The following is a 15,384-nucleotide window of genomic DNA, read 5'->3' as shown; positions in this document are numbered from 1 at the left end:
CGAAGCTGTGTTTAAGAGCATCTGAAAAAAAAAGACCCAGTAAAATATAATAGTAGTAAGAAATGCAGGACATCAATTTGAGATCCGTTGCACTGGTAGACAATTCAAGACATTTGTTCTTATCTCTCAAGTCTCAAAAAAGAAGATGGGAATTCTCTCTGAGATCAAGAATTCAAATTGGAAGAGGAGAGAGGAAAGTGGTTGGCAACAGAGTAAGTTGTAAGACACCATGAAGATGCTGTCATTTCCCCACAACTTCTGAAGGCAAGCTGTTCGGCTGATGGTTTTCACTGTAAGGAAATTTCCCCTTAATTCTAGGTTGGATGTCTTTGGATGAACTTCTATCTGTTATCTGCCATCAGGTTTTTAGAGAATAGGTTGACCCCTTATTTTTTGCGACACGAGATGCCTTTCTTTTCACAATTACCTACTACTCTAAAACAAAAAAAAGTAAACAATAGATGGATGGATGGATGATAAATTTCTAGAAGATAAATACATAAAATATCTATCTATCAATGATCAATCTATCATCTATCATCTGTCTATCATCTATCTATCTTCTACCTATCTAAGGCTGTGAACAAAGAAGAATTGGGTGCGCGGGTCAAGCAGCAGCAGATACATAAAATATCTATCATCTATCTATCTATCTATCTATCTATCTATCTATCTATCTATCTATCTATCTATCATCTATCTATCTATCATCTATCATCATCTATCTATATATCTATCATCTGTCTATATATCATCTATCATCTGTCTATCATCTATCTTCTATCTATCTAAACTACAGATCTAGATGATAGATAGATAGTTAGATAGTTAGATAGATAGATAGATGATAGATGGATAGTAGATAGATAGATAGATGATAGTACTTATTCATACTCTGTGCTCTCTCTTTCTTTTATCTACTTATCTACCCTGTTTCCCTGAAAATAAGAACTTCCTGGATAATAAGCCCAATAGGATTCATTATCAGGTTTTTTTTTAAAAAAAACTCCTTTTTCTCTTTAGATTTTATTTCACCACAATGAAATATGGATTACTGTACTCCAATCATGATGAATTTCTTTCATATTATGGAGGGTCTTTTTCAAAGCAACATGTAGCTTTGAAATTATAAAAGGCTGGGCATCCTTTTGGGTTTTTTTTCCTTTTTTATTTGCTTTGCATTTCGTTGGTACAGCCAAAGCTGCGCCTTCTTCTTATTAAAAAGCAAAATTTAGGTATGAAATATTCCTTCTCTCTCAACCGTCATTCCCTCCCTCCCAAACACACAGACTTTTAAACAGGAGAACTTTAAAGAAATGATAAATGTTTGGTGAACTAGGCCAAAAGCCTGCAATCAACACTTTTAAGCCCGTTATTCTACATGCCAAGTCCCAAAATTCTGCTCTCAATTATGCTGGCCTAAATCCAAAGTCAGGATTTGCAGTAGCCAGAATTCACGGTTGCAAATAAACAAAGAATATGCCCAAGAGTCCATACCCAGAAGGAAATGAAGAGGAAGGAAACAAACGGTAAACTGCCAAATTAAAAACGGCAAGCTACTACCCAAACCATTCTCCAAAGCGTCTCAGGGTTGGGAGTCAGAATCCATGACAGCATTTGTGGTATTTTCTTACCATTTGTGGTATTTTCTTACCATTAAAATGGAAGGACATCACCTTTCTGACACTTCCCGTCTGTCCAGATGGAATAGAAATTAATTGCTGTCACCTTTCCTTAAGCATACGTCTCCAGAGTTCAAGTTCCCCTCATTCACACCTAAAATTTATTTTCTTTCAGCCACACAAGCTGCTCTCTCTCTCTCTTTCTTTCTCCCCCATTTTCTATTAAGCTATACTCGCTTTCGTTTTCCTTCCCGGATTCTCTGTACAGGTTGGGCTTTTTTTTTTTAACCCTTCTCGCACACTTAGCAATTGATTTCACTCGATTCAATGTGACGGTTGGATTAAACTCAATTTGGCTGCCGTCAAATCCAGATGTAAATGAATCATCATCGTCTATTCACATCTAGCTTTGTGCCTGTTCTGACTTAGGCTTCTGGAGAAAGCATAAATCACAATCTTAGTCCCCAAAACCCTCTTTTATTTATATGGCTGTAAATTATGGTCATTCTGAGTCCACAAGGCTTCACAAACTGTGTAGGTTCCGACAGATGTCTGTTTGAGTTGCCACAGTCTTTCAGGGGAATGTTGATAAACACCCACCTTATCTCCCTGGGAATGCTGCCAGAGACCTAATTGATAAATGCAGAGCAAGGCCAAACTTATAACAGAGTCAAACAGAACTTTTCAAAGCTTGAACCAAATAGATAAACTAATTGCTTCCTGCAAAAGCTCCTCTTTTATGTTTTATGGGAGGGGCCAATCATCTCCAAGCCTTACTCCCAAGTCAACCATGTTTTCTTAATTCTTCTTGCCTTCTGGCAGCTCTGCACATGCACACACTGGGAACAGGCTCCCATTGTTCTTCTGCCTCACTGATGTCAGACTCCAGAGGCTCAGAGGCAGCAAATAACTACCAGATGGCCTTGATCCTCTCTCTGCCTCCAACACAGAACCCTCGTCCGAGCCTTCCCCAAAATCCAGGACTGGCCCATGATCCTCCCCAACCTCCTCACCATCCGATTCTGCTGTCAGCTCTGCTGGCCACTGGCGGGCCACAACAGTGCCCTTTATAGAGCTTGCGACAAATCAGACAGCGGTAAACTGAGTTCACAGGACTGGGTGTGGCCCTTGAAATCATTTTGAAGTATCTCGTGGAACCTTGTCTAAGCATAATTGCCACAAATCAGATGATGGGAATTGGAGATGGGAAATATAAGGCAAACAAACTTACAACGTAGACTCTTCAACAGAATCAGCATAATGAAAAGCTGCAAAGAAAGATCTATGCAAACTCAAAGGGGGGGGGGGGGATTTCTAAAGATCTTGTTGGCCATGTCCATCAAGCTGATCATTGGATCAGTCCACACCGGCTCTCCATCTTCAAAAGTTAATTGCAGCTTGCAATTGAAAAACCAAGATCAGAGAAAAACCAAGATCAAAGAACCTCTACCATCTAGCATTGCTGCATCTGAACTTCGCCATCATTAAGTATAGTCTCAGTTACCAAAAGGCTGCCTAATCTTGATGCAAAGAAAGACTGACTAAGGGTTTTGAACAAAGATAGGATGATTAATACATTTATTCAGTCCTGGATCTCCATAATACACTTAAACCTTAAACCAACAAGTAAACTAGTTTCACAACACAGGTACACTACAAGATTTCTAGAACAAATATGAATGTAGATCTAAGCATTTTCTTACAATATCCTCGTCAATTGAAGACACTTCTTGGATGAAAAACAAAACCCCTTCAAGGAAAAACAAAATCCAGTTGCCTTTTGAAAAAGCATCTTGGAGACAACCATGACCTGGATGACTAAGAATCTCCATAGACATTCCCACTAAAAGCATGTTCTGCTATTTTGTTAGCTCAAAAACACTATCAAAGAGAATATCAAAGCACCCTGCGACTGAGAAAAATAAAATAAATAAAAAACTGTTAGGTTGGGGAGAATATCTAGAGGTTCCCCAGATTAAATCCAGCACATCAACAAAGAGTGTTTTGATGGGACGTTCAGTTGCATAGACTTCTTTTCCAAGAGAATTTGTGTCATGGAGGCCTTCAACAATTGTCTATAATGTATGGTTCTATAAAGGTATTTCACCTTGCAAGCCTTGTAGGATTTATTATTGGAAATTGGATTGGGTAATTTCAAATTATGTCATTATTTTGTTTTATTAGCTGTTTTTTATGTCCTCAAGAGGATAATTTAATGGAACTTATATAGGTTGCTTTGCTGTTTGGAGGGGCCAGTGAAGTATTTGGCCTTTGTCCAGGAAAATTTGGTCATGAAAAGTTCCACTGAAATGGGATATGAATGGGTTAAGACTAAGTTCACATACAGATTATGTTCAAATGGTGCATACTTTCCCACCAGTGTTCTGACCGAGGCTTCCCAAGAGCATGAAGCAAACTCCTGGTCTCAACAAAAACCTCTTTTATTAATTTACTGTGAATTCTGCTCATTCACATCTCACAAAGATATTCGAGGGAGGATTTACAGTCACAGATCTTATTTGGCTTGGAGAGCTGCCAGGCCGATATCTGCAAAACCAATTAACAAACCAGTCACAAACCAATTAAGCAAACTAATTGTCTCCTGCAAACTCCACTCCCCTTTTGCTCCTCTTTTATTTCCTCTGGGAGGGGCCATTCATCGTCTACCTGTGGCCTTACTCCCAAGTTGACCCCTGTTCTTTAGCTGTTCCCTTCATCTGGCAACTCTGCGTATGTGCACACTGGGAACAGGGGCCAGCTGTTCCTCTGCCTCACTGATGCCTGACTCTGAAGTCAGCTGATAACTGGCATACGGCTCTGGCCCCATCTCTGCCTCCAACACAGAGCCCTTATCAGAGCCTTCCCCAGACTCCAGGACTGGCCCATGTTCCTCCCCAACCTCCTCACTCTTTGAATCAGCTGCCAGCTCTGCTGGCTGCTGGGGGCCACAACAACCAGAATGTTTAGTATTAGGTAAGGATTTTTTTAAAAAAATGTTCAGAACTTGTGTGTATTTTCTTATGACTTAGCAAGGGGGGGGGGAAGAGTTTCTGTTCGATGAAGTGCTTAAATCATTTTGCTTTCAATATTTCTAGTCCTACTGGATGCATTATGATGCTGAAGTATTTTACAATAGATTTAGGATGTCATGGTTAATGCTAGGCAATATCTCCTGTGGGTTAAGATAATAAGTTATGATAGTGTGAACAATAACAAAAGACAACAGTGTTTGCTGGCTGTTATGACTTCTTGTAAAGCTTTAGAAAAACAACAACAGCCATAGTGTGTTGGTAAGAGGGGGTGTAGGGCCCAAAGCTGCTTTAAAAAAAACCCAAAGCAAAAGTATTTTCTGGTTGGAAGGTTTCTTATAATTGACTCAAACATCTTCTTTCAAATCCACCTTGACCTTAGTTTATGTGTAAATTTCCAAATAAATAAATGAAACTTTTGTTGTTTGTTCCAAAAGTATTTTTAAAATCTTAAAACTTGTTTTTCCAAGCTACGTTTGCTAAGGATGGAAGGAAAGTCACTTGGTGCTTTCACGTGATTAGATAATAGCTAATATGTAAACTATGAGCAATTGCCAAAAGGAATTGAAAAAGGAAGTAGACAAACCCCAATGCCCTTTTCAGTTTAAGCAAGGTAGCTGCTCCCTCATCTCCCAGAGCTCTAAGCCCACCAAAGGTCACTATCTTGCAGTCTCCTTGTGAGGATCAAGTGCCTGAAGCACTTTTAGGTGATCTCAAGTGCTTTTCTGTATCCGGAGAGGAATTACGAAGGAGCTCTGCATGTCGGCTCTTCATTTCACCATTTTTAGTGGCTGTTTCTCTGAGCCTCCCCCCCGAAAAAAAATCTGAATGAAGATGGGCAGTAAGTTCTGAGCCAGGACAACGTTGAAGGCTGCCTTTCATTCTGTAAGATTTTGGGGGGGTGAGTGGGAGGGGTTGGTGCCTTCAAGTTACGGTTGACTTGAATGGAGCCATTCATCATCATTGGCATCCATCAGTCTAAAAAAACTATGGTATCATGCTCTGGAAAGAGGTCAAAGCTGGAGTGTCCTTTCCAAAGCACGAGGCCTGGGTAGATTAATATGGAGGATAGACTGTTATCCAAGCAGCAGATCCCTCCCTCTCCACATCACTGAAATAGTCCAATTGAATGGCAGAGCCAATACAATTGGTTCCAGCTGCATTGCAGGAGTTACCAGAATGTGGTTGTACACAGTCATGAACTGCTTCCGGGACTCCGGCTCCGGAATTTGCCTCGAGGTTGACTCCTGAAGCCTTTTCCAGTAGTGGATAGAGCCACAAGGCAGTGGAGGATTGTAATCAGACTTTCTCTTCTCCTAGAAGATGGTTCTGCCACTTTATCTACCATGGGGGCGTAAAGCTCTCTTCCACCTTCAAAACTGTTGACCGTCTTCTCCTGTAACCCTGGAAGGGGGCCCTTATAAGGTGCTACAGCCGGGCCAGCTGGACCAAGGTTTTTTAAGGAGGTATTACTCCTCCATCCCTCACCCTTTGTCCTAGCTTGTGAGAGGCAGAGCCTGGCTTCCCAAACGTTGGGCCCAGGATGGCGGGTTTGAACGGAGCCAAAGACATAAAATTCAGGACCACAGACAGCAACTCTGCAGCTAAATTGCAGAGGTGTTTCTCCACTTGAATTGTTAAAATGTTCCCACTGAATTGTTCTAAGTTCAAAAACCTCTCCATGTCAGGCTCAAAATTTGAATTTGAAAGAGATCTTCTGAGGTGGAAGCACTTCTATTCAGGTCAGCCTGTTTTTGACTCAGAGGGAAGTATTTTATATCTAAAGTGGGGTGCTTTGAGGTGGAAATGGCTTGAACACATCTATTTTTCCAGGAGGGGGGAAAAAGGATTTTATGGTCAAATCAGGACAGGACTGCTGGACTTCCCATCCCCTCAAGTAATATCACTAACTTCTAACTCTAAAAGTGGGAGAGGCGATAAGAAGATCATACAGTGCAGTGTGGCTCATGGGTATTCATTGAGGGTGCATTGAGTGAGCCTCTTTAAATCATTCCTTGGAATATACCTCTCTCTGAGCATCTTGATGACAGGTGGAACATCCACATGATAAATAAATAAATATGATGAGCTTTTCAATACGAAGCTGAAGAACAGCTCGTTATCATTGTTTTGCTGAGTAATGGTAGCTATTAATGGGACCTTTGGTTAGTAGCAGTTGTTCTCAGGTCTCCTGCTACTTATCCTGGAGTCAACCTGCTGTCTTCATTGCCAAAGGCTTGTTCATAAGATATCACTCGAGCAACTGCATCATTAAAAGAGCTTGAATGTTCACAGGCTTCTTTATGCAATTATACTTTGCCTTTTCCTGGGGAAAAAAAAACACAGTCTCAAAGAAGTCTTTGAGCTCTGTGCTTTTCACTGCATATTTTGGAAGGAGTGACACATATACAGTGCTAGCCGATAACTCAGCATTGCCCAGGTATTTATTTATAGGGGGAAAATGTCTGGACCAAATGTAATGTCTAATGTTGGATTTTCCCCCTTACCAGAGGGAGCCCCCTTGTGGAGTACTGTGAAGCCATTACCATGGCAACTCCACTCCACTGTACAGTAGAAGCCATTTGAAGGCACGACAGGCTATATCTTAACAGAATACACACCCCGAGGGGTGTTAGGGGTGTTTTACACCCACATAATATTTTTCCAGAGAGTAAGTCATCTGTGTACCAAGTTTGGTTGAAATTTCTGGAGGCGCTCGAGAGTTATGATAGAACTTATCTTCAATAGCAAATGTCTGAAAACTGCACATGGAGATTTGGATTATGATGCATGTTCCAAACATGATTTATATATATTTGTACATCTATCATGTAAGGCAGAGTTACATTACATATCTGGGGCAGATCGCTATCTTCAACATCATGAAATGGCAATGATATTAGAATTGAAGGGTCGTCATCAGCTTTCTGCTCATGGCCCAATTAACTACTCCTTGACCTCAATTACCCCAACATTTAGGATTTTATAATTCTGAAGACCAGCCCGACCTCCAGGCATACTTCATGTGAATGAATTAAAATAGCACTGAATTCTTACAAATAGACTTGGTCCCTGCTATTAAAGAAATTCATATGGGTGACATCTCCATTGTTTCTTAAACGATAGGCCAGTTTATTTCACCTGACATTCGGGTTCACCTCGTCAATTTCTTTTACTTCTTTGCTATAGTTCTGTTGAGCTTAATCTCTTGATATTCGAACCACATCCAATGGTGTCTAAGAAGGACCAAAAGCCTCTTTCATATCTAGAAGGGGATCTTTTCATTGCACAGAGTATGAACTGAAGCCCAAAGACACCAGTCAACCCTTGGACTCATTTTCTGTGACTCCTGGAATCACCCCTGATTACAAAAGCTAAAAACGTGGTCAAAATTTTCAGTACTGAGTTGGGAAAAAAAGATTGCAAATCCTAAAAGAGGCTTTGCATTTATTTTTTAAAAAAAATAATAATCTGAAAATCACCCCAAATTTTCATTTTGCATGAGAATTCAACAATAGCCCTCAGTGATCAAATTAAAAAATTAACACATTCTCAGTCCTAACAACATTGCTTCTTTCTTCTTGAAAAATAAGATGTGGATTCTAGATAGCTCAAGTTGGACTTTGGACTTGATATTTCTTGCTTGTCAAATCAAATCAACCCATTTAACTGAATTATCCTGGATTTCCTGGATGTTTCTGACCATTCACTGTCCTTCCTCTGAGGATTTTAGGTCCTTTGATTCATGGCTACAGTCTGAAAGCAACTGTCAGACATGCCCCAGTCAGACCCTTAGGAAAGAAAGACCCTCGACTCCCATTTGGTAGAAGTGATAGGTTTTTTTTACTAAAAGATGCTGGCTGCAGTAAAGTCAGGCTAGAACTGAATCAAAATAATACAGAAAGTTTCCTCACATCCCAGGCCTCCCCCCATGAACAGTCCATCTTCAGCCAATACGAGTCCACCTAGGTGTTTTGAGAAAGCTGAGTTGTTTAGGGTAATTCACAAATTTCTCAGGGTGCACAGCCTTGGCTACTGACACAAACTGGTTTCGAGCTCTTCTGCTCTTCAACAAGCTGTCTTTCCTCCCATCCCAATTTCCCATCATGTACACATGGAGTTTGATTACCCATTTGTTCCCCTCTGCCATGTTCCCCTTCTCCCCCTTAGCCTTTGTTGGCAGGATCCATGGCAGAACTTTTTTGCCCTCTCCATATGGTTGAGATATGGCTTCATCTCAAACTCAGATCCATTCATATCAGCTATGATTGTACCATCTTACAGGACCTCACAAGGTGGAAGTCCATTAAAAGCTGCCTGGAATAACACATGTAAGAAAAGGAGGCTCAAAGAGGCAATCAGTAATGAAAAATAAAATTGTTAAGCAACATTCTCTCCCTTTTCTAAATTATGAATATTCATAAGTCTAAATGAAGTATGGACTCAGTTAATAGCACAGCATGGAATGTTAAACCAGAAGCAATTTGACACCTGTTTTGCTTCTGTGAGAATATTAAGGAGCTTTATCTTAAATAGCAGAGGCGTCATTTTCCTTTCTCATGCAAATACTGATTAGTTATTTATTGTCCACCTGTTGAAATAATCCCCGCCCTTGTCGGTTATGTTTTACAAGCATGCTGAATGGCTCTCCATTCATCCAAACAGAAAACCATTCTAGGTTTCCTTTCAGAAGTAACTTTGCCTAATAAATTATGTTTCTTTTTCTTTTTTAAAAAAAATATCATTCTGTAGAGGAAATATAGCCTTCAGCGTTACTTCCTGGCGTAGGATGTCAAAGTTTCAACAACCAATTCGAAAGAATTGTGAAAAATGAGGGAGAAGAGAGAGGGAAAAGACGGAGGCATAAATATTAAGCTGAATAACAGGTGGTCGATATTCAATCTTGTGGGAATCTTAGATTTTGAGTAGAGTTCTGTTTCTCTGGTAAGGAAGGAGTAAGTGGGGTGGTTTAAATCAGTGATCACCAACTGGTGGGCCATGAGAAAATTTTGGTGGTCGGCAGACAAATTATTTGCATTTTGTATATTGAATTAAATACCATTTATCTTTTTTAAAAAAAAATCATAAAAAATCCGTGGGATTTAAAATTATGAATTTAGTGGTCCCTGAAGTCCGAAAGGTTGGTGACCCCTGGTTGAAATAGTCTTACTTTAGGCATGGCATTTTGAAGGATCAAATGGCCACCTCCTCTACGATTATTTTTCCTGCAGCAGTTCATTTTAAACCATTTGAAATGAGAAGATAGGTATTTTACATTAAAAAAACCCTGTAAAGTTAGATCTGTTGTAGGTACTGTATATCATTAGGAAAGGAAAACTCCACTAAACTCTGTTTAAAGAGCTGAGGTGGCACAGCGGTTAGAGTGCAGTACTGCAGGCTATTTCAGCTGACTGCTAGCTGCAGTTCGGCAGTTCAAATCTCACCGGCTCAAGGTTGACTCAGCCTTTCATCCTTCCGAGGTGGGTAAAATGAAGACCCAGATTGTTGGGGGCAAGAGGCTGACTCTGTAAACTGCTTAGAGAGGGCTGTAAAGCACTGTGAAGCAGTATATACGTCTAAGTGCTATTGCTATTGCTAAAACAGAGTCTATTGGATCAAGATAGTTGGCTATAGAAATTGAATGAATGAATGAATGAATGAATGAATGAATGAATGAATGAATGAATGAGATTTCACCCTATCTATTCTCCTATAAAGACATGGAAACATGTATTTGGACATGCTGTGGAAATATCACTACGTCACTAACAGTTCTGACTGCAAAATCTATTGAGACAGAATAACAAAATAACAGAGTTGGAAGGGACCTTGGAGGTCTTCTAGTCTGGTCCCCTGCTCAGGCAAGAAATCCTCACCGTTTCAGACAAATGGTTGTCCAATCTCTTCTTAAAAGCCTCCAGTGTTGGAGCACCCATAACTTCTGGAGGCAAGTCGTTCCACTGATGAATTCTTCTCACTCATTAGTTATAGGTTGCTTCTCTCCTTGATTAGTTTCTTTCCATTGCTTCTTATACTGCCTTCAGGATAAGATGCATAGTGTTCTAATACCAGAAATTTTTTTTATTAACAAATGGATCACTGAAAAATCAATCCAAAATTTTCTCCTGAGGTACAAATGACTTGTCTCAGATCTGATCATTTGTACTTTGGGCACTTTATGCAAAGAGGCAACTCTCTGGAAAAAGTTCTAATGCCGGGAAAGGTGGAAGAAAAGAGAAGAAGAGGATGGACCCAGTTTCATTGGAGCATCAAGATTGTTACAGCCATGATGGGTGCACTGTTGGAAGTTCTGAAGACCATTTATGGAATCACCAGCACAATGGCACATAATCAATTAATTAATCTATCCTGCTTTTATTGGGTTGTATTTGATTTCTAATTTGTTTCAATTAATTGGGTTAGCTAGGTACTTTGCTTTATTTGAATCCATCCAAATTCACTCAAATATTGAAGCCTCAGAGCAGAGAAGAGGGGGGAAAATAAATCCTAACTCAGCTTCTGGTGATATAGTGATGAAATATAATTGCACCTATGGAAGGAAATAGCATGCTAGAGAGAGAGAGAGAGAGAGAGAGAGAGAGAGAGAGAGAGAGAGAGAGAGAGAGAGAAGGGTGGTGGAGGAGGAAAACAGTTTCCCCTTCTGATAAATTAGCTATGTGCTAAGACACACCTTCAGCAGCACCTGGAAGTGCTAAAAGAGCAAGCTTCGGTCTGCTTGCTGTTCTTAAAAATACAACGCAAGCTGACACAGCCATCAGATGATGGTGAAAATTCGCAAGATTACACCTATGGAAGGAAGTTTTGAATTCGGGAGGCGAAGATGACCTTGATGAATGTAACTTTTCTATATACAGCATTAGAGTTTTCTTCTCCGTTCTTGAAAACTTGCAGAACTTTTAGGAAGTGGGGAAAAAAGAACATGTGAATATGCCAAGAAAGTGAAGGAGTGCTCTGTTTTGAGTAGTGTCAGTTGTAGGAATGTTTAAGCTCTGGAAAGAGCAAGATAAATTAGCCCCAAAGTCTACCTGGAACTAATATTCTGTTCACCACAAAGCCAAGAGAATGTGGCTTCAGAATATGAAGATGAGCTTTGTCCTGGGCAAAAATCCAAAGACTTTTTGTTGAAGAAAGACTAACAAAGCCAGAGGAAGGAGTCAAGTGGGGAATTAGTCTGGAATCCCTACATGGGCACAAGAAGGCACAGTCTGACATCTACTTGAATGCCTTTGAACCTTATCTAGACTTACCCAGCAGAGGTGGCCAGTTTGCCCCGGTTCGGGTGAACCAGTAGTGGTGGCGGCGGGAGGCTCAGTCCACCTGCCCATATGTCATCACGGATGCTCTGCACATGCGTGTGCACAGAAGCGGCATGCATGAGTGTGCACCCAGTTGTGAACCGGTAGCAAAGGTAAGGGGATTTCATGCCTGCTACCCAAGTACAAACTGCCAGTCTGAGAAGATTCCTGGGTGATAGGTTTGAGCAATAAAGCAGTTAATTGAACACTTCTTGTGTTGATCTGGTTGTTCACATCTGGCAATCGTGGCCTCAATAGGCTCTTTCTAGATAACCGAATGGAGTGGATAGCACCTCAGTGCTGTGCACCTAGATTTGAAAGTTTGGCTACAATTTTCAATGTGGGGCAAATATTTATTTCAGTGATGGAAAGTGGTTTCTTCATGGAGTAATAACAATAGCATTGAGACATATTTATCATTCCATAGTACTTTGCCACACTCTCTGAATGGTTTACAATGTCAGCATATTGCCTCCAACAATCTGGGTCCCCATTTTACTCCCCTTGGAAGGATGGAAGGATGAGTCAACCTCGAGGCCCATTTGAATCAAACTCCAGGCTGAGGGCAAAGTTAGCCCGCAATACTGCATTCTAGCCACTGCACTACCACAGCTCTTCTCTTGTAATGTCCCATGTTTTTCAGTTCCTTAGCATCACCATTTATGGGCAACCTTGTGAAGACTTTCAACCGATTCAGAAATTATTTTGAAGCACTAACATTGTCCAATCCACACTTTACCCCACCCAAGGTTCATTTTATTCTTTCTGTATTTGTTCCCTTAACCGGAAACTTCGACGGACTTGTAAAAACCAAGATCTCCTGTGATTTGACTCATGCATACAACTTGTTGAAAACAAGACTTTTTCCAAGCACAATTAGATTTGAAATGTTCATGCACGTTTGGCATTTGGACCAAATCTCTAGAAAAGAAAAGCTGTTAGAGTAGTTGGTGAATTAGCAACCATAAAAAAATTGGCTCAATAAATCAATAAATTTGAATAATAAACAGAAAGCAGCATCCAGACATTAGAGAATGGCACTCTCCATGTTTGGCTTAGAAGCTGAAGATCAAAAGCACACATTAATCTGCATATCTGCAAAAATGTTTCCTCATTAAATGATCAATCCATTAAAAACCATTTTTGCTTGCCAATAAGAGAGAAAAATAGGAAAGTATTTCCCGAATGTAAATGTCATAACCTGAGCACCATTGGATAGGAATCTCTTCCTCTGGTCTCCATCCAACTAGCTTCTGACGTGGGAAGCAAGTCCATGAAGAAGTTAACCAAAGATAAGTTCAAATGAAAGAAAGTTAAAAAAAAGGTGTGTGACTTTTCTACTAGCTACCAGAAATAAAATGGCTGCGGAACTCTGGGATCCAAATGTGTTTTTTTTTTTAAAAAAACTGAAATTAAAATCTCCTTCTCCCAGTACTTTACAACTTTTGGGGGAAGTCAAACCTACAGTTGCCTGCATTGGCCTAGTTTCGGAGAAGTTCATAACTTGCTGCCTTTGGATGCTTACCCAAGAATTAAATAACATGACACACAACAACTACCGATGAATCTTGGAAAAGAAAAACAAGGCAAGTCCATCCTCTTGTATTCAAACACAGAGATTACATGCAGATTAAACAGAGTCTTCATTTCACATTCCGAGGCCCTGTGTTTGTTTATAAAATCCCCTTTCTCCTCAGGCTCAGCTCTGCAAGACACCATCTCAAAAGCCCAGAAGATGGTCTTGCTGTTTCTTAAATCACTTGCAGTCCATAACCACGTGTTTTAGTTTTAACCTATGAAGGATACGCATCACTCGGCATTTATCTTCAGGAGCCAAAGAGACATTAAAACCTCTGCCGTGATTTCTGAACAGCATCAGGATGGCAAAAACGCTGCTTTTATTATCATGGTTTATTTGACATGCTATTATAAAAGCCATGAGAAATGAGTCTAATTCCAGCTAATTAGCAGGAGAGCATTAGCTAGGAATAGAACCCCAAAATATAAATAAGCAAGTTATAAATCCTTGACAGCTATGGTAATAGGTTATACATTCTTCACCAAAGAATAGAATACATTGTTTTCAAGTACACAGAACGCTCCTTTGTTTTAGTCTGTGAGTACAGACTGTTATAGGAATGAAAACTCTGTCATTTTGGAGGGGATACATACTCTGTAAATGTCATAATGAAATTATCCATTCCAAACCTGGGAACAAAAACCAAAGCTGACACCAAAATATAGTCATGTGTTAAAATAAAATGCATTATGCATTTGTTACCTTGGTATTTGGCCATTGGTTCTAGGACGTGTGATGAGTATTAAAAAGGATGAGTCCCAAACAAACCAGGTGATATCACGTTACTCTTTGTTTCCAAAGGGAAGAACTTTCTGTCTGTCTCTTTTTATAAGTCAGCAACTTTCCCAGCTGGACAACTTCCTGTCCTTTCCCACATCCATCTCCCTCTTCCTACAGTAACACATTGAGTACTAAACAAATGCCGATTACTGGGACAACATTTTCACATCAAAATGTGTTGGGTATCAAAGTTGACGAGTTTTCAAGGATATTTAGATGAAATTGCTATAAAGTGTCCGTGCTATTAGAAATGGGCATTTATATGTGTACAACTCATTTCTGAACCTTAAAACAATTGAAAATGATACCTACTTGAAGCAAACAGAATTCAGTTCAGGGAAAACGCGAAACAGAAAGAAACCTAAACTCATAAATATGTTCGTTTTTCTTTGAATGCAATTCTATACATGGTTTCTTCCACCTTCTACTGCCTGAAATGGGTTATGTCCTTTTTTAAAATACCCTTTTCTTCAAACTGACCCAATTTCAAAGATGCCAGAATTATTTAAATAATATTTTCATATTACAAGAAAAAAAGGAAGATCCAATAAGATACAGATTCAGAGTTGGGGATTAGTTTCAGTACTTCTCTTGACTTACTGCCACAATGTTTTTTGTAAATCCACTTAAACGCAGTCGTAATCTTGGCTACAACTACCGGAGCTGATCAGTTTAAGGACTGGTTATAAGCAGTTTCAGATATACCCACCTTCTATTCTGATCCAGCCCATAGATGGTTCTAATCCATTTCATAAAATCTACTCAAGCATGGCTCATCCCCATGGAGTGAACTAATCAAGTATGGTCTCATCGTAGCTGCTTTATTTTAGTATCTCTCCTAGTGACTGCTTCCCATCCATCTTTTCTTCTCCTTCTTCATCCCCGCAGATGGCAAGACACCCATTCTATATTATCTCAAACAATTTCAGTGGGTGCACTTTATTCTTTCTCCAATTAACTGTGCCTCTTGGCTCTCTATTTTGACAGCTGTTCCTGTCTAACTAGCTGGCTATGTAAAACACACACACACACACACACATACACACCCCTCCTCCGTG

The sequence above is a fragment of the Natrix helvetica genome (genome assembly GCF_964273705.1).
Source record: "Natrix helvetica genome assembly, chromosome: 10".
Taxonomy (NCBI): domain Eukaryota; kingdom Metazoa; phylum Chordata; class Lepidosauria; order Squamata; family Natricidae; genus Natrix; species Natrix helvetica.
Note: the sequence above shows the minus strand (reverse complement) of the source record.